Source organism: Crocodylus siamensis, chromosome 8 (genome assembly GCF_052110815.1).
Source record: "Crocodylus siamensis isolate JL-2025a chromosome 8, ASM5211081v1, whole genome shotgun sequence".
In the NCBI taxonomy this organism is placed as follows: Eukaryota; Metazoa; Chordata; order Crocodylia; family Crocodylidae; genus Crocodylus; species Crocodylus siamensis.
The window spans coordinates 19,657,261-19,683,368 of NC_143402.1; the positions used below are offsets into that span (position 1 = coordinate 19,657,261).

General features: G+C 47.2%; 1 long non-coding RNA gene across 1 annotated transcript in view; it reads right to left on the minus strand.

Moving 5' to 3' along the window:
* Positions 1-14,597, minus strand: part of LOC149858161 (uncharacterized) — a 40,776-nt gene extending 26,179 nt beyond the window's left edge. The window contains exon 1 of the long non-coding RNA XR_016443925.1: positions 14,535-14,597. This is a non-coding gene — a long non-coding RNA (uncharacterized LOC149858161). The remainder of the gene's footprint in view (positions 1-14,534) is intronic.
* Between the last annotated feature and the right edge of the window lie 11,511 nt (positions 14,598-26,108).

The following is a 26,108-nucleotide window of genomic DNA, read 5'->3' on the forward strand; positions in this document are numbered from 1 at the left end:
CAGGGGGGGAAGGAAGGGCTGCAGGTGTCTTACCTGTGTCAGGGAAAACAGCCCCTTGCTGCTGCTGCCAGAGTCACAACATGGTCTGCCCACCCCAGCTCTTGTTCTAATAGCAGTTGTGCGGTGTTCATGCATGTGGCTGCTGTTGCAGCTTGCAGGAGTAATCACGGGGCTGCTTCTGCTGCTGGGGCACAGACTCTGCAAGAGCAGGGGGGCAATTCTGGTGCCCCTTCTACTTGGTACCCAAAACTGGTGCCCCAATTGCCCACCCCTAATTACAGTACTAAGTGGCAGTGCCTAACCTTTGCCCCCTAACAGGATGGGTCTGGTCTCTGAGCCTGATCTGGCTTGCAAACCCAGCTCAGTGTGTGGCCCCCTGCCCTGTGCACCAATATGAGCCCAAACCAGATTACACCCACAGCCCTGGCCCCATTCACAGGACCACATCATCTGGCCTGAAGGGCTTGGAAATTAGGCAGCAGGGAAACCGTGGCAATATTCATTACAACTGCTCCCCCACTGTCAAATTTCCAGACTTGTGGGGAGCCCTGTAGGCTGGATGACATGGCTTCATGGGCCGGATCCAGACGAGCACCACTGGTTGAATGAATAGATGCTGTACTTTTGAGAGCTCATCTGTTCAGCATGGGTCCTTCCAAATGGTTCACCCTTCTAAGCAAATAGTTATTGTTTAATAGGAGTAGCAAAAGAGAAGCAGGCAGAAAGCTGGGCAGAGTGGCACCATGCGGTATGGACTAATGCAACAGATTGTTCTATATCGGGGTGGGCAAAGAACAGCCACGGGCTGGTACCAGTCCACCAAGGGATTTTATCTAGCCTGTGGTAGGTCCTTCAGCCATACCCAGCCCAGAGATGGCCACCAGTCTGGGCCATGACATACGTGACTGGTCCTGCCACCCCCAGGCGTGCAGCTGGGAGGGGGGACACAGCAGCTGGACTCCGCTTCCCAGCAGCAGCTCCTTCTGGCTGCTGGTGTTGCTGCCACTGCCAGACCTGGCCCTACTGCCTGGGCACTCTGGCCTGTCCTCCCTACAGCCACTGCTGGAGGCACCAGGCGAGCGGGTGGGCAGGGTCTACATGAAGATCAGCCGTGACCCCTGCAGGCAGGGCACACTCAGCCGGGTGGATAGGATGTGGTATGGGATGGGTGAGCAGGGCCACCGCCAGGATCACAGGGCAGTAAACGTGTGGGGCCAGGGTCTGGGGCAGAGCTGCAATCCATTCCCCATATCTCCCTGCCATGTGGGGAGCAGACTGTGGCTCTTCCCCAGGCCCCATCTGCCCGCCCTGCTCCCAGACACCACTCCCCACCAGCCCACAGCCCCACCCCATCTGCCCAGTAAAGCACACCCTGTCTGCAGGGGTCCTGGCTGGTCTGCATGGAGACCCCGCCTGCCTGCTCCATCTGGTGCTGGGTGGATGGGCCCAGGACAAATAATATCAGTCTCTCCTCCTCCCCACCTCTGTGCTGGGTCAACTCAGCATCCTCCCCCCGGCAGCTCACCCAAATTCCTTAAGTGGCCCTCCAACCAAAATAATTTCCCATGCCTACTCCAAATACACTTTAAACCCCAGGAATCTAGACATGCAGGTCACTTTAGACTGGTTTATACTTCCCAGAACATTTCAGAAGTACAGCAGGAAAATCAAGTACTATTTTGAGCTGGCTCTTCTGGAGCCAGTTTAATGTATTGTGCACACACAGGCCATGCCATGCCTACTGTCTGTTCAGTCCTTCCTCTAAAACTCCAACAGGGGGGCTGCTCTGGGATGCAACCAGGACTCTACTGCCCAAAGAGCTATCGCCTATAGAGACCAGAGTCAGCCTCTGCAGGTTTCACCCTGCATACACATCTTGATGCAATCGCTGGCAACGCAAGTGGCTGGAAAAGGCAGGGAGTTCTTGGAGGGGGCAGGGCAGAGCACTGGGGGCCACACAGGTCCCCCAGCACCTGGCTACCCCTCCACTCCAATCCCCATGCCCCAATCCAGGTCTCCCCCCCGCCTCTAAAGCAATCCTGGGGAAACTCTGAGCACTGACCCCTGGAAGCATGATGGTCTAGTTAGTCTACCACTCCGGGTGGCATTTGGGCAACAATGCAATCCACAATCCCTTTGCGATATATGCATGGACACTTCTGTCCAGGGACAATTGCAAATGGTTTCCGATCCATGGTATTCTTGGAAAGGTTCAAGCATTATATCTGTCTGCACCCTTAGAGACTAACTGATTCTGAGACACACAAGCTTTCCTAGACAGCAACCTACTTTTGTCAGAAGCCGGGAAAGGACAAACTGCAGTAACTCATAGTCCCCCTTAGAGGTCAGCCTAGCATAAAAACTGGGATCCCATTACGAAGAGTATGGCTCTTTCCCCAGAGAGGGATTTACATGTCAAGAACAGTAGCTGCTGCTGCAGAGAGGGATTTGTTCACAGACTTCATTGATTGAGCACTGCCTTCACAGCAACAGATCCATCCCTCGGCTCAGTGCCTACATAGCCGTCCAAGTGACGGAGCCCTTTAGATCTGTAGGAAGGCAGGGGTTTGCACACGGTTACTTAAACCCAGAACAAACTAGCTGTGTAGTTGGACCAGAGGGCTTATGAGCCAGATACGGCTTTCATAACAACAATCCTAGCTCTTTCATCTCACAGGAGGGGCTCAGGGTTTTAGATCATTCAAAACTTGTATGAAACCACCTGTCACTCTACCATAAAATGCACGCCAACAAGGGGTTTATGGTTCTCATCCTGGTCATTTCCAAGCACTTGGTCAACTGTGCTGGTTACAGAATGTGAGTTTTAAAAGCCCACTTCCAGCCTACTCTCTCTCTCTCTCTGTCTCTCTCTCCTGCCGAGAGACACAGCATGCTGGGTATTTCGAAATGAGAGGATATTGGCCAGGGGGAGGGAGGGAGAGAGAGAGAGAGAGAGAATGAGTATGTGCATGCACACACATGCATAGTTTTAGAGTTAATGCAAGTACCAGGTTGACACTGAAGATTGAAGTTTCTCTGTGTCTATAGAACAGGTATGGTGCAGATAACAACAGCCCCAACTTTCCCCACATGCTGCTCTCCCTTTGGTGTGGATGGACTGACTGCGAGAGATAAGGTAATCAGTCATCTCAGCCCACGTGGTCTTTTCTCCTGAGACCACAGGAAGCCTGATTAGTGCCATTTGTGATGCTGTGCTTGTCATGCGGACACCTGCCCACTAGCAACTGGACTGAGGCTTGAGGCCTGCTATATATTCTGTAAGCAGTCACAAAACAGCTGTCAGATAGCAGCTACTTTTGGTCACTACTAATCTGGTCTGCATTTGAACCAGCAAACAGAATCTAAGGGCAGAAAGTAGCATTATCTTGGTTAACCCCTTTTTAACAGAATGGAGAGACTGAATAGTGCTTCACCAATACATTGAAAGAGAAAGGCGGCAGCGATTTTGGAAGAGCGTATGCAAAGATGCAATAACTTCACCTTATTTTGTTCCTGCAAAATTGTTCCCTCTTAGCTGGAAGAGAAAGATTGATGTACATAACATTGATACAGCTTTCACCCTTCATATTTATATATATGAAGGGTGAACGCTATATCAGTGTATATATGTTAGCTACTGAGCATGTGAACCAATGTCTTGTAATGCAAGAGTTCCCAAACCCTCAGCCCATGGTCCACCAGTGAGTCATACAGATGCTACAAGTGGGAACAAGGGGACCAGCCAGACTCCCACAAATATTTTGTAGAGCCAGGCAGCACAGGTCTGAAAACATGCCACTTCATGCATGCTGCCTCCAGAACAGGAACACAGAGCCATGCTAATGCAAATGCCTGCAGGTAGGCAATTCAGCTGTGCTGGGAGGCAGAGCTACTTGGGTGTGGTGCTGTGTCACCACCGCCCCCCTGACTCCAGAAGTAGAGTGCACAGCGCTAACTAGCATCATGCTACTGTACACGACACTGCCTTGCACCAAACACAGCTCCCCACTAACCTGGCTATACCACACTACTTCTGGCTCTGGGTAGGCCACCTCCAGGGGTTATGCAGATCACTTTGCCATTGTTAAGATGTGATATAAAAAAGGTTGAGAACTGCCCCTGTAGTGATGGATTGTGGGCCGCTTCCCTGTTTGTTATAATTCTCACCAGCAAACAGAGGGTCTCCTCCACCTCCAGTGGTCAGCTGCTCCAAGAACAAGATGGTCTGAGTTTGATCCCTGCTATAACCAAAACATAGCGAGCACCAAATGTGCAGAACAATGACAGCTGTGAAGTCCTAGGCTGATAACGATGAGCGGGATACAAAGGAGCACTTTTATAGCTTAGACATTTACTAAGATAGCACATGTGGGAGACGAGAATCAGAGCCGCTTCCATACTAACAAACAACGATTGCATCTGACAAACTGTCTTTCCATCCCAAACTCTCATAATGTCTCATTTAAATCAAACCATAACATACTTGGAGGATGTATAATCCATTAGTTGGGCTTGTTTCACCACAAAGCTAAACTAAAGCCCAGCCAATGAAATGTAATTTTATTCTTCCCTGCCCACAGACAAGTGGCTGCTAAACAAAACACATTACAAAAAGAACAGATTGCCCCTGCCAGCCTAACATGATAGTCTCCTGGAAGAGACAGAGGGGCTCAGAGACAAGACTCATTCAGAGCTATTTGCCTGTTTAGCCAGAGGATGTTCCCAAAGCAATTCATCTTCTCTGCTTCGGCACGAGGTGGGGCATGAAGGAGAGAGCCAGCCAGTCTGGCCAGGCCACTGGCTCCCAATTAGAAATGGAGCAGTCTTGAAGTTAGCCCCTGCCTATAGGACTCCACTTTGAGATATTGGAGCTCAAGCCACTTGTTCCTCAAAAGCTGGGTGCAAGCTAAAAAACCCGAAGGGGTTCTGGCTTGAATCTGTCTTTCCAGCTGAAATGGGGTTTGGATCAGGTGTTCAACAAACCCAGTCAAACAAAGCAAGCTAAGACTTCTCTAAGTCAAAACCAAGCTGCATCGCAGAGGAGAATGACCAATTTCTCATTTAAGCAGGTGCTTAAGACAACATCACCTATGGTTGTTATGTTTCTGACATATTCACTTTATCCTGCAGCATATAAGGTATAGAGGCGGAAGTCCTGGGTTCTCTTGCTGACTTTGGGCATGCCATTCATTCTTTGTAATTCAATTTCCCCATTTCTACAACAGGAAATAATGTTACACTCAATCTTTGCAAGCAGCTTTAAAACCTTCAGACAAAGGACTTGCCACTTGCATGCTTAAAATGGTGCTATTCCCAGGAGCTGTGTCTACTGGAAGCAGAGCTCAGTGAATGCCACTGCCATACTAAGTGAATAAAGGTGTCGGCAATTCCACAGGCCTGAAACAAAAGTGATTCCTAAGCGAGGAGTAACGAAGCATTGTTTTGAGGGACCTAAAGAGAGATTGTTGAATAGACTTGTGAGACTTTAATTTTTCTGCTACCAGGTTTTGTGGTTCACTCAGCAAAACAGACTACCCCAACTTCCTGGTAAGGATTGTTGCTAGTGTATCCAGAAGCAGCTTCCTATATAAAGAAGCACCACAACTTGAACTACAACTAGAGAGCATTCAAAACTCTCCAGTTGTGAGAGCAGGGGAATTCAGTGTCCAAGATGAGTGGTCGTTCCTTAATGAGACGATACTCAGGGCCCAAGGGGTGTCCATCCCAACAAGAAGCAAGGGGGGCAAGAGTGCCTGAAAGTCCCCCTGGCTCACCAAGGGCGTCCAGGAATGCCTGATTGCCAAAAAGGCAGCATACACCCCCTTCCACCGGGTGTATCTCCAAAGAGGAGTATACCTCCTCTGCTCAGGCCTGTAGGGGGGCTGTCAGGAAAGCTAAAGCGGACATAGAACTAGGACTAGCGTCCAAAATCAAGGATAATAAAAAGTCTTTTTTCAAATATATAGGGAGGATGAAGATGGCACCGGGTAATGTGGGGCCCCTGCAAAATAGGCGGGGCAATCTGGTGGTTGTGCCAGAGGAGAAAGCAGACCTCTTTAACCAATTCTTCACCTCCGTTTTCTTGTGCAGGGACCAGGACTTCCCCACTGTGATGCACGACAGACTTGAGGAGAATGCCTCCAGACCTCAGGTTGGGGAGGACTGGATTAGAGAGCTTCTGGAGGGGCTGGACTTGTTCAAGTCAGTGTGTCCAGATGCTCTCCACCCCAGGGTGTTGAGGGAGCTGGCTGGGGTTACTGCAGGGTCCTTGGCACGGCTTTACGGGCGCTCATGGTGCTCGAGCCAGGTGCCAGATGATTGTAAGATAGCTAATGTGGTCCCCATCTTCAAAAAAGGGAAGAGAGAGGACCCAGGCAACTATAGGCCCATCAGTCTTACCTCAATCCTAGGGAAACTCTTTGAGAAGACCCTCAAGGAGCACATCAGTGATGAGCTGGCTTCAGGGATGATGCTCAAGGGCAACCAGCATGGTTTCATTAGGGGCAGGTCATGTCAGACCATAGTTTCATAGTTTGTAGGGTTGGAAGGGACCTGAGCAGATCATATAGTCCGCCCCCCTGCCATGGCAGGAAAGAGTACTGGGGTCAAATGACCCCAGCTAGATGTTCATCTAACCTCCTCTTAAACACCCTCAGGGTAGGAGCCTGCACCACTTCTCCTGGAAGCTGGTTCCAGACCCTAGCCACCCTGACTGTGAAATAGCGCCTTCTGATATCTAACTTAAACCTACCCTCTGTCAGCTTGTGACCGTTATTCCTGGTCACTCCTGGCGATGCTCAGGGAAACAGTGACTTCCCCAATGCCTGCTGGTCTCCCCTGACTAGTTTATAACAGCCTTCTCTTGTGGAGGCTGAACAGGTTCAGGTCCCGTAGCCTCTCCTCATAGGGCCTGCCCTGTTGTCCCCTGATCATACAAGTGGCCTCCTCTGGACCCTCTCGATGCTGTCGACATCCCTCTTGAAGTGCGGCGCCCAGAACTGGACACAGTACTCCAGCTGCGGCCTGACCAGTGCCGCATAGAGGGGGAGGATCACCTCCTTGGACCTGCTTGAGATGCATCTGTGGATGCATGCCAAGGTGCAGTTGGCCTTCCTTACTGCCTCCCCACACTGCCGGCCCATGTTCATCTTGGAGTCAATGATGACCCCCAGATCCCTTTCTGCCTCCGTGCTGACAAGAGGGGAGTTCCCCAACCTGTAGGTATGGTGCCGGTTGTTCCTCCCGAGGTGCATCACCTTGCACTTGTCTGTGTTGAAACCCATCCTATTCTCGTCTGCCCACCCCTGTAACCTGTCTAGGTCAGATTGTAGCCTGTTGCATCCTTCCAATGTTCCCACGTCCCCCCACATCTTAGTGTCATCAGCAAATTTGAACAGGATGCTTTTTACCCCCTCCTCCAAATCACTGATGAAGATGTTGAACAGTGCAGGCCCGAGGACCGAGCCCTGGGGGGCCCCACTGCCCGCATCCCTCCAGGTTGAGAAGGACCCATCCACTACCACCCTCTGGGTGCGACCCTCCAGCCAGTTGGCAACCCATTTGACTGTGTGGGTGTCTACACCACAGCCCTCCAGTTTCTGATTGCCTTTTATGATCAGGTCACAAAGGCAATGGATGCAAGTGTTGTTGTGGATGTAGTCTTTCTAGACTTCAGCAAGGCCTTTGACACCGCCTCCCAACCCACCCTCATTAAAACATTGGGCGACTGTGGCATTGATGCCTACACAGTCAGATGGATTGCAGATTGGCTGAAGGGTCGTACTCGGAGGGTGGTGATGGACCAGTCATATTCGACCTGGGGGGAAGTGGGCAGCGGAGTCCCCCTGGCCTCGGTCCTTGGGCCCACACTGTTCAATTTCTTCATCAGCAATTTGAACGATGGAGTGAAAAGCAACCTGTTTAAATTCGCTGATGATACCAAAATTTGGGGTGAGGTGAGCATGCTAGTAGGGGGGGAAAGACTGCAGCAAGACCTGGATAGGTTACAGGGGTGGGCTAACAAAAACAGGATATGTTTCAATACTGACAAGTGCAGGGTGCTGCACTTGGGCAGTAGTAACCAGCAGCACACTTATAAGATGGGAAATGCCCTTCTTGAGAGCATGGAGGCAGAAAGGGATCTTGGGGTTATTATTGACTCCAATATGAACATGGGCCAACAATGCGAGATCACGGTTGGAGGGCTAACCGCACCTTGTCGTGCATCCACAGGTGCATCTAAAGCAGGGCCAAGGAGGTGATCCTCCCCCTCTACATGACACTGGTCAGGCCACAGCTGGGGTACCATGTCCAGTTCTGTGCCACACTTCAGGAGGGATGTGGACAACATTGAAAGGGTCCAGAGGAGGGCCACCCACATGATCTGGGGACAACAGGGCAGATCTTCTCAGGGTGGCTAGGAGTTGGAACCAACTTCCAAGGGAAGTGGTGCTGGCTCCTACCCTGGGGGCCTTTAAGAGGAGGCTTGATGCCTACCTGGCTGGACTCATTTGAGTCCAGTTTTTCTCCCGCCCAGGTGCGGGGGTCGGACTTGAAGATCTACAAGGTCCCTTCCGACCCTATTTCTATGAACTTATAAAACAATACTTTATATAGGGGTGACTGGGGGTGGGGGTGGGGAACAATGAATAACTAATCAGGAAAGCAGTATAGTCATGGTGCTTTCACAAAAGGGTCTAATCAGTACTGGTTGATAAGGTTAAGTTGCTCCAGGGGTGGATAATGTAGTGTTAACCTCATTCACAAAGTAGTGGAAGGAGAGGAAGGGATGAATTCTTGCTACCAAGTCCATGAAAGTCCTGTACCATGCTCATGACTTCAAACAGCTGGTTTGCACCAAGCTTAAAGTCCAGAATGAATTGTTAGAAACCTTAGCTAACCTTGTCTATTGATGTTTGAGGATGAATAGATGATAATGTGTTAAGGCAGGTGAAAATGTCAGACAAACAAGAATTACCTGACCAGGCCAAGGATCCACCTAGGGCACAGGTTCTCAAACTGTGGTTCATGGACCACCACTGGCCCACAAGCTCCATTCAGGTGTCCACAGAAAGGCTGAGGAAGAATCAAGAATATCTGTACTTGTAAGGCAAGACTACTGATACTAAAATATGAGTTGTGTGCTTTGATTTGTAGAACAAAAACAAGTTTATTAAGTGGTCTGCTGAGATGCTCAGCAATTTTCAAGTGATCCATGAAAAAAGGAAGTTTGAGAACCACTGATCCAGGGCATTGATTCTGGGAGTGGCTTTTAATGGTGCTGTGGGGTATGACACCATGTTAGCAGTTATGTGTGCAAACCTGATTCACAAGATAAACCCAGACATTTCAAATAGAAATCCATAATGTTAAAAGCATTCTGACCTGTTGTGGTCTGAGTTCTCTGCAAGAGGATAATTGCTGTACTGTTTTTCTGTAGTTAAAAAAAAAAAAAAAAAAGAGTGAAAATTAAACTGGCAATTTTTGATGGGTGCTTTGAGTCTAAAAAAGTGAGAACCAGTGATCGAGGGCAATATGCCCCCTCTACTCAAGGCCACTGCAAAATGTTTCAGAGAAAAAGTAAAAATCCTCTTATAACATGACCAACAGTACTACTGTTTTCCCTTGGATGGGGTAATTTCATCCCCTTGCCATTTTCAAGCCTGGCATGTGTTGTTGTAGGTGTTATCTCCAGTGATGGCAATCATCTGAATCCTTTATGAGTCTTGTCAAAAGACTTGTTTATCAGCCTGCCCCATACTGAATCTGCAAACCAATTGGAGATTTCAGTCCCCAGAACTGTCAGTCCAGCACCTTTCACCTGGGGGGAGAGGGGAAGAGTCACTAACAATGTAACCTTTTTAAAAAAAAAAAAAAAGATTGACCCATGTCAGGCTGTAATAAACAGAATCCATCATTCTGGCCAGACAAGAGCTCCCAGGTATTGCAATCTATTTAGCTTCCCAGTCATTCTTGATTTACCTCATAATAAAGTTCATTGGAAACCTCTGGCAATTAAAAAAGCGATAAAGAGTGAGGGCAGCTAGACAAAAAGATCCTGCCGTATAGTGGGATCGTATCTTGCAGAAAGGCCGAATTAGTCCTCCTTAGTCAGATTAAATCAGACTTACTTCGAAACCTCACGATGACAGCAGAAGATGGAAAGGCGGAAGCGGCAGGAACAGCATGTTGTGGACCAAATCAAGAATCCAGTGCAACCCACCCCGCACGGAAACACGTCCAGGCTGCAGTAGAGTCTGTCAGTCCCAGGTAGGCCGCATCAGCTATCCTTGGACAGCCATCTTCAGACACACATATAAGACAATTATGGAAGACAATCATCCTCAACTATAAGGGACTGCCAAAGAAGAAGATTCAGAGTATAAATGATTCCCCTGCTGATCTTTTATATCTTTCATTTTTTGAACTCCAACAACCAAAGTAGTCCATGGCCATCACCTCAATGTATGAGCTCACAAAACAATTAGGCTTTGCCAAAGTCCTTGCTAGAATGGGAGAATCAAGGCCACTACCACAAGTTTGTGCTGGCGACTCAGGAGGTACTATCCTTCCCTGCAAATCATTGGTGCTAAGCTAATGTACATAACAAGTAGTTGTGTGTTACATGTCCCTCTCTAGTGGATCTGGAGAAGACCTGAAGCCCAGTGGTCCAGAGAGGACATGAGCCTACAACTACTGTGAGCCAAGGAAGCTTAATTCAAGGGGTAGAAAGTTTGTGCTTTTAGTACTGGTGGTCTGAGGTTGTGTCCCCACTAAACAACTATGATGGTTGTTTCATAGTTTCATAGTAGGGTTGGAAGGGACCTGAACAGATCATCAAGTCCAACCCCCTGCCATGGGCAGGAAAGCAAGCAAGCTGGGGTCAAACAACTCCAGCCAGGTAATTATCTAGCCTATGGTTGTTACATACAGTTATGGTGTTGGATGGGGTACAGTGCTGTTGAAGGTGCTTTGGGATGATAACGTTCTTAGACGCTCCACGGTACTCCTTGCAAGCAACTGTTAAGGATAGTTTTCAGAGCCAGTTCCAGTACAGGCAGTCTTCAACTTACAATGTTTCGAGTTACACTGTTTCGCACTTACAACATTTATAAATTGACACCCTGTTTCAACTTTCTGATGTTAATTTTGACTCTACAATGCTTGATCCAATGCCATACCATGCCAGCGAACAAGTTTGCTGTGTCACCCATCTCCCTGGAGAACACCTGTCCAAACTGCCTTGGACACTTTCTTTAAGAAAGCAGACAAGACTCCAGAAAAGCCTGCAGCCGAGACTCCTGAGAAGGCTTCAGCCAAGAACCCTTCAAAAGGTCCAACAAAATCACCTCAAAGAAGTCCTTCCAAATCGATCTGATTACTATTTACAATATAAATACATTAATGTAGCTATATTACTCATCTATAATTGAGGAGTACAAAATTTGGGGTTATTTTTGGTGAAAATAGGGTACGGGGCTTTGGTTCAGCAAGCAATCCCCCACGTATAACATTGTTTCTTATGGGAAAATTGGTTCCTGGAAACAGCGTCTCAAGTCGAAACACTGTAACTCGGAACCCATCCTATCCTAAGCCTGAGGACTGCCTGTAGATGCAATCACTCCCCATCTCCCGAGCGTGCATTAGAATTACAAGATTTGCCTCCAATTCCCACTCCAAGCTACTGCACAGCACTGCTAGGAGCTGTAAACATTTTGCTGTGCTACAGCCCGGATGCAAGTGCAGTTTAGCAGTGGGTGGTGTTAGTTCCATTCATTTTCCTTCCAGCTGCATTTTCATTTCCCACCGTTTGCTTGCTAACAGGCAATAGGGCTTCAGAAAGACCCTCAGCCATAGCTTGTGCATCACAAAGACAGCTGCTTCTTTTTTTTTTCCTTCAAAAACCCTTCTGACTCAAAACAAGGCCAAGCTCTCAGCATCGTACTAAAAATAGAAAGATTAAAAATAAATCTCGGGAATGCAGTACTTCCCAGTGAGAGGTACATGGAGATTTTGCTGCTGTCCTGTAGATGGCAGCAGGGAACGGAGCGAGACATCTATAGAAACCCAGCTCATGAGAAGCGATGCTAGAGGCTTAGATCTGGTCGCCATGACAACCTCAGTCACGTACCCCTCTGTTCCCCAGGAGTGGTTGATGAAAGAGATAGTTAGGACAAGACATCTCCTGGCCTGGTACCCAGTGGAACGGGGAATATGGGCAGGTTGCTTTCTGACCGGAGCTACCCCATTTGCCTGCCGTGAGAAGGCAGGGCTGTGGCACAGCCCCCTAACATTGCTGCTTGAGCTGCCTTTTAGCTGCTGCCAAGCAAATAGGTGGGGCTCCAGCCCTATGCTGCCCCCCAGACCCTTCCCCAGCCTGAAGCAGGATGTGGTACGTCAATCCGTGTCCGAAAGGAATGGAGCAAAAGGCTACAGAGCCCATAGCAATCTGGAGAAAATTAAATTAACCATTTCAGCAGTATAATCCTTAGGGTATTAAACTGCCTTGCATGACACATGGGTTCAGAAGCAGATGGAGAAGGGACTATTGTTAGGGGAGACTTAATCAAGTTAGCGCAGAGGCCATACAGCTCCAGTTCAATCAGCATGAGAGCTAATTATGTGGCTCATGGACCTCCCCAAAACTCCATTTTGCCGTCCCCAAGTCATCTTGCCGAGTTCTCTTCTTCACACCTGAAATGCTCCCATGTTTAGCACTCACTGCAGGGAACTGGACATGACAAAGATGTGGGGGAAGGACATAAGTTCATTTAAAAACAAACAAACAGCAAGTTACACTTTTCTAATAACTCTCCAAAAATGTTGCCATGACATAAAGGGAGCGTTTCAGTGACCTGAGGTCTGAACGTACCCATCTTACCATCTGATGCAGGCAACAGCTTTCAAGTAAAGCAGCAGGAGACACATTTTCAGTCATTTGTTCTGCACCTTAAGTTCCTAGACTTATGATTTTGTTTGTATGAAGATGACTTGGAATAAAAACACTCCCGGGACTGCTGTAAAAAATAGGTTCAGTAAAATCACTGGCTGGGCTGGCATATTTTCTAACTAATGCCCAGCTTGTGGGGGCCAAAGAGAAAAGAGTAGACTGCTACCTGGGAGTTTATGATACTGGGGGTTTGGTTTGCCTGTTCTTTCTTTCTTCTCATGATCCATGAGAGAGAAGGGGGGAAAAAAACAGATGCTCCATGACTGACTCCCTTTTAGGGTTCCCCTCCCTGAACTAATTCAACAGGAACACAAAAGAAGGTATCAGAGCTCAAGGGCTACCAGTGCACCTGCCTCCCATCCCTTGCAATCACAGACAATGAGGCCTCACTCATAGCTTCAGAAGAAAAGTTACTGAATATGCATGAGTGAGCACACACACACACACTAAATTGTCAAACACCCCCAGGAAGTAACGAATCTGGCTGGCTGGCCAGGAGATTTTGCCCCATATTAGGATCTCCTTCTAATCACATCCGGATGCAAGACCCTGGGGGAGGCCATGACGATTTCATAGCTGTAATGTTTTATCGCTAGCCCTTTCATAGTGGATTTATTGTTAGCTGTTAAAGGGGGTACACATTCATGCTGTGCTTTCCTGAAGAGCCCTTACATTTAATTTTTCTTGGTCAGCTCTTTCTTAACGTACAAGAAAAGTCATTCAGGCTTCAACTCAAGCACCTATTTGCTCTTTGTCTATGGAAAAGCGTAACTGGAAAAAATAGCATGTCACTGCTTAACTCCCACCTTTCAGCCAATAGAGGATTGCCCTTTACAATATACTCTGCTTTGTGAGGTTTAATTTGAACTATAGGGATAAAAGCAAGCTGAAAACCTAAAATGAGCAAATTCCAGAAATCTCAACAGTGCAGTAGGCTTCAGCCTGGGCCTGCAGGCTCTAACCTCAATGATTACCTCCTTTTCCTCATCCATCAGTTCTGATGTCAAAGGCTGATCATGGTAAATAACAAGAGAAGATTTGGGGTCCAAATGGAACAGAAGGAAACACTGGTCTAAAAGCATGCGTCATTTCTCAAGACTAGACCAAGCTGTGCCCTGTGGCATTTTGCCCCATAAGAGGATATTCTAGGGTTGTAATAGTCCTACTTGATTAAACAGCAAGTTGGCCCAATAAAAGATATCACCCATAAAAATCCTTGTAGTCATGATGGTCCAGGAATTATGTGAAAGACAACATCAACTTCAAACACTACAAATGAACAGAAAGCCATTTCTTCCTTTCAAGCACAAAGACTGGACAGTCATAAAGGCCATTTTGATTTACCCATTTCAGAGATGATGAATTATTTTAAACTCCAAGTTGACGTTAGGAGTGAGAACATTTTCAAACCAGTTTCAATTAGTGTCTCATCTTTGCCAACTTCAGAAGCTTTAGGAGGGTTTTTGATTGAAATATTTCCCTCTGTAATACTAATAATGTTAAATAGGTCCTCGCTGATTCATACATTACTACCCTGCACAATTGCTCTAGGCTTTGTACAAAGATATCTTTAAATCGTATTTACCTTTAATGGAGTTCATCTGCAGTTCTCTCTTTCACAGCCAGTGCCCTTGAGTATAAAGGATCCTATTTAAAGCGAGGATTGGGAGAAACAAAGATCAGAATAAATATATAATGAGCTTTGTTAGACCAGAGCTCGGGGCAAAACCTGAATCAAAGAGAATGTCTTAATAAAACCAAACCTCTGAAAACTGTGTTGATTAATGGGCTGGGAACTAATTATGGCTACTAGCTTACTTAAGAAATTGTGAAAGCCTGTGCTTTGTTTAGCAGCTGCAACCACTTGATTCCAGCTGTGATCTCATCAGATCTCACAGAGTTAGGACTCAGCTTGGAAGGAGACCAGTGGGAAATATTTAGATGCTGTAGGGTGCTTGTACCCATGATAATGTCATGATATACATGTAATGAAAATTTCCCTTTGTGTGGCTTACTGGCATTACACATTACATGTATGTGGGTTTTGGGGGTTTTAAATGAGTTTCCATCATTGCAAACTAAACTACATTGGGATGTAGTTTGCAACATTGCAACTTGGAACATTGCAGCTATTAGTCAGATCGCACCCCCCAGCCATGGGAGAGGTGGGCATGCTTCTCCAAAAAAAACGATTGGGCCCCCTGCCGCTTCTGCCTTCAGCAGGCTCCTGCAGCCGGCAGGACACCTGGGGTTGTCTAGGAACAGGCTGGCTTGCCCCTGGGGCAGTGCAGAGAGGTGACAGAAGGGGAGCTGGGTGGGCTGACAGCCTGAGAAAGCAGTGGGAATGGTGCACGGGGCACTGGAAGCCTGGGCGGCTCAAGGAAGCTGGCAGTGGGCAGCCGTGTGACCCATGCATCATCCCCGCCACCTTCGCTGGCTGCCAGCACACCCAGACACCCTCTTGCCACTTCCCCGTGCTGCCTTAGGGGCAAGCCAGCCTGTTCCTGGGCAGCCCCAGACGTCCTGCCAGCTGCAGGAGTCTGCTGAAGAAAAAAGTGGCGAGGGTCCAATCCTTTTTTTTCTATGGAGCTTGCCTGCCTCTCCCACGGCTGGGAGGGGTGAGCTGACAGATTAATGCCCCTGCCCCCAGCCACCAGAGAGGTGGGAAGGCTCCTCCAAAAAACAAAAAATGACTTGGACCCCTCACCACTTTTGCCTTCAGCAGGCACCTGCAGCCACCAGGACAACAATAACATATATGCAGTGATGGAAAAATAAAACCCACTGTTTCAATTAAAAATTCACTGTTTCAATTTAGGGGGAATAAAATGCAACCAAAGGACTAAAACCCCATCACGTGGGACTAGGTGGGGGCATGGACTCACTCTCAGCCATGGTGGAGACTCATCGTGCCCACAGGCTTCCTGGCACCGCTGAGATCTCTACCCAGACGGAGCCCATGGCTCTGGCCCCCGCCCAAACAGAGCCCCTGGATCTGGGATGTGGGGACTGCCGAGCACAGCTGCTGGCATCTGGGGATGAGAGCACCTCCACTTGTGGGGTGTGCTCCCTAGTGGAGTCTCTTGAGGGCTGGGTGTGGAAGCTCAAGGAGCAGGAATGTCAGCTATGTACCATCAGGGCCCACAAAGACTACATCAATAGTTACTGCCGGGCCCTTCTCCAGAAGAAGAGAAGATAGAGAAGGTGGCCAACAAAAAGACTGGCCAAAATGACCCACCCAGAGCTACCTGGAAGACAGTTGTCTCAGGACATGCAGGGCTAGGGTTGCTCCTCCCCTGGCACTACACAACAGGTATGCTCCCCTCACCACACATGAGGAAGGTCCAATGGAGACACCGGAGGAGAAGAAGGGTAAACAGCGAGCTGCCACCCCCCAAGAGGAGATGCAAGGTGGTGGTGATGGAGGTGGTGGAGGTGTAGCTTTCTATGTGAAGGAGAAGTACACCTCATTGGAGGCCAACATTGGCTCCAAAGGTGAGTGGCTCAAAACCCTCTGGATCAAACTGCTGTGGGGGAGCGGGGCACAGTGAGAGAGACCTAACTGTAGTTGTATACTACAGATCACCAAACCAGAAGGAGGAGTCTGATCTGGAGTTCTCTCAAGAACTAGCAGAGGCCATACGTGCATGGAACATGGTCATCATGGGCGACTTCAATTATCCAGACAACTCTTGGGAGGAACACTCGGCAAAGTCAGATGGGTTGCATTGCTTCCTGTCCTGTATCGAAGAGCTCAACCTCACTCAGGAGGTACATGGGCCAACCAGAGGTAACACTCTAATAGACTCAGTCTTGGCCAAAGGAGATGGTCTGTTGAACAACTTGAATATAGAGAGTAACCTGGATGACAGTGACCACAAAACCATCACGTTTACTGTCCGTTGCAAGGCAGGCAATCAGTTAGCACGGTTGAAATTCTGGACTTCAAAAAAGCAAATTTCAACAAGCTCTGGGCAATAGTAGGGGAAGTGATGCAGGACCAGGGACCGAAGGTGAAAGAAAAACATGAAGAGTGGTCATTCTCAAGGACACGATCCTCGAAGCACAAAAGAAGACCATTCCTGTGTGGAGGATAGGTAGCAAAAGGGCCGGCAAGATCTCTTGGCTTAATAGGGATATCATGGTCCTCTTGAAAAAGAAAAAAGAGTTATACAGGCAGTGGAAGCTAGGGACAGTCCCTAAGGAGGACTATACAACAATGGCCTGCACTTGTAGGGACCAGATTAGAAAGACTAAGGTGGCAACTGAATTTAAACTAGCAACAGAAATCAAGGACAATAAAAAGTCCTTCTTTAGGCATGTAGGGAACAGGAGGAAAACACATGGAAGCATGGGGCCATTGCTTAACAACTCAGGACAGCTGGTTACTGACACTCAGAAGAAAACTGAACTCCTGAATGACTACTTTGCTTCGGTATTTCACCAGATTAAGGGGAAAATCATGTTAGACAGGGTACAGAATGGGTATGGTGGGAATGACCTCCTTCCTACTGTTGATGTTGAGCTGGTGCATAATGAGTTAGAAAAGTTAAACATTTATAAGTCGGCAGGACTGGATGAACTTCATCCAAGAGTACTGAAGGAGCTGGCCAAAGTCATCGTGGGACCTCTGGCAAAACTCTTCCAAAACTTGTGGTACCTGGGGGAGGTCCCTGAAGACTGAAAGAGGGCCAGTGTTGTGCCCATCTTCAAGAAGGAGAGGAGAGAGGACCCAGGCAACTCTAGGTCAATTAGCCTAACTTCCATCCCAGGGAAAATCCTGGAAAATTTCGTCAAGGAACCTATGTGTGATAGGCTTACAGAAAGTAGGATTCTGAATGACAGCCAGCATGGCTTTGTCACAGGCAAGTCTTGTCTTGCCCATCTCATCTCCTTCTACAGCCAGGTAACTCACCACCTGGATAGGAGGGAGAAGGTTGACATTGTATACCTAGACTTCCGAAAAGCCTTTGATCCAGCATCCCATGATGTTCTCATGGTGAAAACTGGAGGATTGCGGGCTTAACTGATGAACAGTTAGGTGGGTAGGAAGCTGGCTGTGGGGTAGGACCCAGAGAGTTCTCATGAATGGATCTGTGTCGTCCTGGTGAGAAGTGGCCAGTGGTGTCCCTCAGTGGTCGGAGCTTGGTCCGTGCTTTTCAACATCTTTATCAATGACTTGGATGTGGGGGTAAAGAGCTAACTGGCCAAGTTCACAGATGACACCAAGTTATGGGAGGCTGCAGATACAGGCGGACCTAGACAGGTTAGCAAGTTGGGCGGATTGGAACCAGATGAAGTTCAACATTGAGAAGTGTAAAGTGCTCCATCTGGGGATGAACAATCCCCAACATACTCATACGCTCAGTGACACCAAACTGACTAGCATCATGACTGAAAGGGACCTAGGGGTAATAACAGACCATAGTATGAATATGAGCCATCAGTGCGATGCTGTAGCCAGCAGGGCACACAATGCTCTGGCATGCATCAACCAATGGATCTCAAGCAAAACCAAGGAAGTGATTCTTCCACTTGACTCAGCATCGGTGAGCCTGCAGCTGGAATACTGTGTCTAGTTCTGGGTGCCACACTTCAACAAGGATGTAGAAAAGCTTGAGAGAGACCAGAGAAGAGCCACCCATATGAACAGAGACTTGCAAGGCAAGCCATATAAGGAAAGGCTGAGGGACTTAGGACTCTTCAACCTAAAAAAGAGAAGGCTGAGAGGGGACTTGGACTTGGTAGCAGCTTACCGCTACATCAGGGAAATACATCAAGGGCTCAGCGAACAACTGTTCACCAAGGCACCCTTGGGGAAAAACCAGGAGTAATGGCCACAAACTCCTGGAAAACCATTTTAGGTTTAACATTAGGAAAAACTTCCTCACAGTCACGGTGTCCAGACTGTGGAATAAGTTCCCTCCAGAGGTGGTGCAATCACCTACCCTGGAAATCTTCAAGAGGAGACTGGATGGTCACCCTGCTGGGGTCACCTGACTCCAGTTGTCTTTCCTGCCTAGTGCAAGGGGGAGGGGGTCCCTTCCAGTCCTTACAACTTATGACTCCATGAATATATGTACATGAGCCCTAGTGCTCCATCCTCCAAGTCACTGCTGAACTGCTCTGATACTGGATAATTTCTTTTTTCAGGTCAGCTCAAAGCAGTGGTCTTCAATACTTGTGTTGTTAAGACCCCAACATATTTTTGTCAGAGTAGACAAAACTCTTGTCTCTGTTGTTTTTACCCTTACATTCCCTCTGCAATTTCAATGGGATTGTTATTTTTCACTTCATGCCCTACGTTCTGGTTTGGGACAGCACGTGCTCAGCTTTCAGAATGTGCATGTTTTCCTGAATTAAGGCCCTAGACTACTGTGGGGTGCTACATGCTATTAAACAGACACTGTGTTTCCTCCTGGAAGTGGCTGAAATGATTCACTTTTATGCATTTGTTAACTGTAGAGAGGATGGGTCTGATGCACAGCAGTACCGCAAAAGAAATTGGACTTCTGTTTTTCTGGCCCATTAAATTCTTTGCTGACACCAGTTGCCTTTATATTTGTTAGAAATATAAAAGGTGAAACATATGGAAAAAATGCATCAATAAGTCTTATCTACCATACTTTGCACAGATTTAATAATAAACTTTCAGGCAGAGGTCAGCCCTGGAAAACTGCAGGGCAAAAAAGTAAAGTTCCAATTGGGTTAAAATGGAGGCTGCTGTTTAACTATGGCCGTGTCCAGATTAGTTTAATTGGTTTAGCTTAAACTATTAAACAATCAGTCTAATTAAATGGGTGCAAGCCCACTAGTGGAGATGCATTTAAACCAATTTAACCTTTGCTTAGAGCAGTGGAAGTGCACAGGTGCACTGCAAGGCAACCACAATCACCACAGGAGCATTTGCGTGGACACTGAGGATGTGGGCCAAGGGCTATGAAAGGGAAGAGAAGCAAAGTCAAGCAAAGGTGATAGTTCTGCCACAGACCTACCATAAGGTCTACCATAAGCAGCGGTAGGGGAAGAAGTAGAGCTGTCCTAAGAACTGGACCTTTCTACAAAAAGCATCATAGCGTACAGTGAGGAGCCCACTCTCGGTAGAATTGTAGAAAATGAGGGTTGGAAGGGACCTCAGGAGGTCATCTAGTCCAACCCCCTGCTCAAAGCAGGACCAGCCCCAACTATATCACCCTAGTCAAGGCTCTGTCTAGCCAGTCTTAAAAATGTCCACAACCTCTCTGGGTAGCCTGTTCCAGTGCTTTACTCACAAGAAAATTTTTTCCTAATATCTAACCTAAACGTGCCTTGCTGTAATTTGAGATCACTGCTCCTTGTTCTGTCATCTGCCACCACTCAGAACAGTCCAGCTCCATCCTCTCTGTAACCACACTTCAGATAGTTGAAGGTTATTAAATCCTCCCTCAGTCTTCTCTTCTCCAGACTTCTGCGGGTTCTTAATGCAGACACCTCATGTGAAAAAGAAGAAGCAACTTCTGATGCTGTACAACAAAGAGGAAGATGGATAGGAAGGAGACACTAAAGATCATGTGGACCCTCCAATACAGACCAAGGACCTCTTTGAAACACCCCTCCTGGAGCCAGACCCAGAAGAGATGAGGTGTATTCACTAGGTGCAAGTGAAAGGCAATGCCTTACTCCAGAATGAATCAAACACATCTGCGCTCAGGTAGAGGTAGAAGGGAGCAGAAGCGATATACCTGCCTCATGGATGAGCTTTCCTTTAGCTGGTGACATTAGGCACCAGGAGAAAGCCTTCTTTTCTTGCAAAATATCTTGTTGACCTGAGCCCGGATGTCACTTTTGTCCTCTCTACCCTATTTTCTACCAGATGCTCTTTGATTCTTTCATTAATGTTTCTAGGACTGGCAGCTTTATTCCTCAACCATGATCAAATACCACTCTGTGGTAAATTTGGGTGAGACCATCACCTCAGACAGCTGGGCAGCAAAGATGCCCAGGCAATCCTGAGTTTTGGGGGCTATGTGATACATTACATAATGATATTTCAACTACAACCATCACTGCATATAATAAGCTTATCAACAGTGTTCCCATGCTCACAGTCCGGGATCTCAACCACCAGCTCACCCTGCAGTTATGGCCTTACAGAAACCCCAAGCAACACATTCCTGCAGCTGCATCGCAGTCCAGAGGAAAACTGTCCAGAATGGTGGATAAGTTAGTCTAATCCTACTCTTACCACTGCCATTGTAAAGCCAACAATCTCTCTGTCTTCCTTTACCGGTGTCCTCAGCTGGAATGACCTTGTGAGGAACAACCTTTACACTGAAGCCATTGGGAGGCTCCTTCCATTCCAGGCCTGCAGACAACAAAGAAACCTCTGACTACACCCACACGCACTGGCCTCCAAGGGTCACAGTCTCTGCAAACAGCTTGCACTTTCCTCAATGGTGAAATGTTTTCATTTTGTTTTTTCAATCCCTGAAAAAAATACATTTAATGAATTCTGAACACAGACAAAATGCTCTCCATGTGTTTTTGGCACTCAGATTGGACCAACATGGGCATTGTTTTCTGTGTGCAACTCCATTTTAATTCTGTTTTTATTGCATGCAATAAATTATTTAAGATACAAAAGGCTTTATTGTGAAATGGTCGGTACCACAGCACCATTCACCCTTGCCTTGGAAAGGATTTATAGCAGTAACTTACATGCTGTTGTTAATCAGTATTCAAGACACACCCACAATAGAAAAGAAAAGAAAGCAACATGCTTTTAAGGCACAGTGAGCCCATAGGGCATCCCTGAGCCAAAGAGCTGCTTAATGGGCTCTAATTGCTCATGTATCTGAGCTGCTCAAAATCTTCTACCACTCTGCTGACAAAGTTTCCCTCAAGCACTACACAATGCACAGCATGCAGCAATCAAGGTGGAATATTTTCCTCCTTGAGATCCAGCCTAATCACGAAGTATTGCCAGTGACCTTTCAAAAGTGTACTCAGTGGTCATTCTGTGCTGATTGGACAGTAGCTCCATCTTTCCATGCTGCTGTCCAAATGCCAGTGTATAGGTTCATGACCCAGGTCAGGAAAAAATAGATTGGATCCCCCAAAATTATTGATGGCATTTTAACATCATCATTAGAAAGATGGCAGTCAAGGAGAATATCCCATATTTCTGAAGATGCAAGTATCTTTCACTTTCCACAACAGCCTGTGTTAGCATTTGTGAAATGCCTCTAGTGAACTACCAGCACTTCATAAATTTCATAGATTTTTTTCCCAAGGTGGAGTACCTTGCATTTTTCGGTGTTCAGCACCATCAGGTTTTCATCTGCCCATTTTCTGAGCCTATCTAGGTCAGCCTGGATCACCATCCTATCCTCAGGCATGGACGCTGTACCCCAAGGTTTGGTGTCATCAACAAACTTGGCCAGTCCTCTTCTGATACCAATGTCTACATCATTAATAAAGGTGTTAAAGAGTATAGGCCCAAGGACAGAGCCTTGGGGGACTCCACTGGTCACAGAGTGCCATGATGATTCAGTTCTGTCTATTATCACTCTGTGGGTCCAACCTCGGAGCCAACTCCCCAGCCATCGGACTGTGATGTAGCCAAGGTCACAGTGGGCCAATTTTTCCTTGAGGAGATCATGGGACACCAGATCAAAGGCTTTTTTTTAAATCAAGGTATATGACATCAATCTCTTCTCCCTTGTCCAGGTGATAGGTCACCTGGTCATAGGAGATGAGATCGGTCAAGCAAGACCTACCCACAACAAACCCATGCTGGCTATCCCTAAGGATGTTGCCATCAGACAGCTTGTTAAGAAAAGTCTCTTCGATAATTTTTTCCAAGATCTTCTCCAGAATAGAGGTCAGGCTGATGGGCCTGTAATTCTCCAGATCTACTTTCCTCCCTTTCTTGAAGATAGGCACCACACATTGGCCTTTTTCCAATATTCGGGCACAACACCTGAATGCCACAAGTTCTTGAAGATCTGTGCCAGTAGCAGAGTTATGATGCCTTACAGCTCCTTAAATACCCTGGGTGTAAACAGTTAGGGCCAGCTGACTTGAATGTGTCTAGCCTCTCAAGGTGTTCCTCACATGGTCAACATTGATGTAAGGTAAATATTCTCTTTCACCCTGGCCATCCTGTACCATATTGAGCAGGGCTGTCTCTTGGGGCTGCTGAAAAACTGATGCAAAATACCCATTATGCAGGTTTGCTTTTTCCTGGGCATTGGTTGTAAATTGCCCCATTTGGTATAGCAGGGGTCCAAAGTTACCCTTGCTTTTCCTCCGGCTCACCACATACCTAAAAAAGGGGATTGTCTTTGATACATGTAGCTAGCTGGAGTTCAGTAGCAACCTTGGCTTTCCTGGTTCACTCCCAACACATCCAGACCAGTGCAGAATATTCCTCCTTTGAGGTGGTTCCAGTCCTCCATCCTTTGTAGGTCTTTCTTTTTAGATGCAAGAGGTCCAGAAGTTCCCTGCAGAGCCAAGGGGGCAGCTGTGCCCTTTTGCTGTCTTTCCTCTGAGATGAGATAGACATTGCTTGTGCTTTCAGGATCATTCCCTTGAGGAGTAACCATTCACCCCAAACTCCCCTCCCCTTTGGGTCATTGTCCCTTAGGGCCTCACCAACAAGCCTCCACGACCTGAAGTCGAGGACTTCAGCATTGCTGACTGACTTGCCACCTTTACAGTGAATAGTGAAAGTGATCAGCTCATGGTCACTGTCTCCCAGCTTCCCTTCGATCATTAGGTCACTGACAAAATCATCCCCCGTTGCCAATACCAGGTCAAGCAGTGCTTTGCCTCTTGTCGGTCCATAGACTTCTTGTATCAGATAGAGTTTGTCCACGCACGTAAGGACGTTTTGCAACTGTTTGGATTTGGCCAAGTGCTCTTCCCACAAGATGTCTGGGTAGTTGAAGTCTCCCATGACAACCATGCACAGGGAGCGTGCAGCCTCAGCCAGTTCCTTGGTGAATTCCTGGTCGAGCTCTTGATCCTGATTAAGAGGTCTGTAGTAGTCTCTTACCATTATGTCCCCTGTGCCATGTTCACCATGGATTTTAACCCAGAGAGTCTTGTCATCCACCCTGGACGCCAATGTCAGCTTGCAGGGACGTGTAGCTTTCCTTGACATAAGAGAGCTACACCCCCACCCCTTTTGTCTACATGATGTCTCCTGTGCAAGGTATAGCCATCTATACCAGTGGCCCAGTCACAGGAGGAGTCCCACCAGGTCTCCATTATCCGTATGAAATCATAGTCATTCTTGTTTAGTAGGAGGACCATTTCCTCCTGTTTATTCCCCAGGCTCCTGGCATTGGTGTATAGGCATGTAAGTGTCCCATTGGAGGCCCTAGTCCTCCCTACACATCATTCTGGGGCTGGGGTAGGGATGGGTTCCCTTAAGTGCCTTAGCCTGCTGGATTTGCAAAAGTTGCCCAGTGGGCAGTAATCCCTCCATTCTCTGGTAGGCTTAGTTTAAAGCCTGGTCGAGCAGATCAGCCATTCTGGCTGAGAAGAGCCTCCTTTCCAGAGCAGTGAGGTGGAGGCCATCTCTTCCCAGCAGACCATTGCCTCTCTCACCAAAGAATGGACAGAGATCATAGAAGCCAAAGCCTTCATGATGACACCAGCGCCATGTCTTTGGTTAACTACCTCAATCCTCCTCTCCCTCCTCAGCCCATAACCTAAAACCGGGAGAATAGAGGAAAACACCACCTGCACCCCCAACACCCTAAGCCCTGCTCCCAGAGCCCTGTAGCCTGTCATGACCTGGCTGGGATTGCTCCAAACTGTGTCATTCATGAGCACATGGATAAGGAGCATAGGGTAGTGCTCGGTGGGCCAGATGAGCTTTGGGATTCTGCTCCACTTGCTTCAGTATGGAAAAATAGCCCTTTTTATAGATATAGAAGAAGTGAGCTGACATGAGATATACATCTCAGCTAACATCCTGCTGCAGTTCAAGAGCCCATTCACTTCCAGTCCCTAAGCTGTAAGAACTTTGAAGTTATGCTCCTAAATGCCTACGTTGCTTTTGCAGGGGTGCAGGTTGTAGCCATGTTGGTCTAAGGACATAGGCAGACAAAGTTCTTTGGGTAAATCTGACATCTTTTATTAGACCAACTCAAATGGTTGGAAAAATTCTTAGCAAGCTTTTGGGTTTAAATAAGTTGCTTTTGCAAATGGGAACTCAATACTTTGAAAGTGTTATCTGAGGCATCAAAAGATCTTGGATATGGAGGTGTGAATAAGAGCCAGCATGGAAGACCCCCAGTCTCCACAAAGTTAAAAAGACTGCTTGGTATACTAAGGAGATGCTTAGCATTCTGCTTCTTTTTGCTGTTAAATGAACTGAAACAGCTCACCTGAGCCATTCCAACAGAAAACTGATCAGGAAAAGCGATTAAAGGTCAAACCTAGGTTGTTTTCTGGTGGAGATTAATGTAAGCAAAGCAGACTGCCCCATGCATTCCCAGTTACTGCATTTTCTGATTCTCTCTGAAAAGATTAGAAGCACCAAGCTCCTCTGGCAGTTTCCCTCCTTTCCCCCTGTGATAAAAGAAAATGTAGACAGCTGAACAGATCTATTGAACAAGGGAGCTTGTGATTTCCTCAGAAGTAGGGATGGCTTTTTGCCTGATGATCTTAGTTTCAGAAGAGGTTTATATCATCCCTACCCTGGCAAGATGGAGAAGCTGTCACCAGTGTCCCACCTACCTCAGCTTAGTGTTTCATTTTCACAACTGATTACATTTCAGCTCTTTGCCCTGCTTTAAAATAAAGTATCATAATTGTACCTCATCAATCAATGCCGGTTACTGCCTGCCCTCTGCCCTCTACTTTTTCTCTTGTTGTGTTTTTTCTTCCTAATTCAATTAAGCATAACTAGGCACAGGCTGCTTTTCAGTTTCATTGGTCTCAAAGGATAAATACCAGTCTGATGGCCTAACCTGCTCCCTGTGGTCCCACAGATTTGAGTGGCCCTGGGTTTTTTCCTGAAGACCCGGTCTCAGATGTTTCTTTTGTAAATTGCCATCTTGATGCTCTTTAGGGAAAGGTCATGAGGCTGGTTCAATTTCAAAGCCTCATCATCATTATAATATGGTGCTTCTCCCTTGGAAAGCACTTGCATATATTAGCAAAT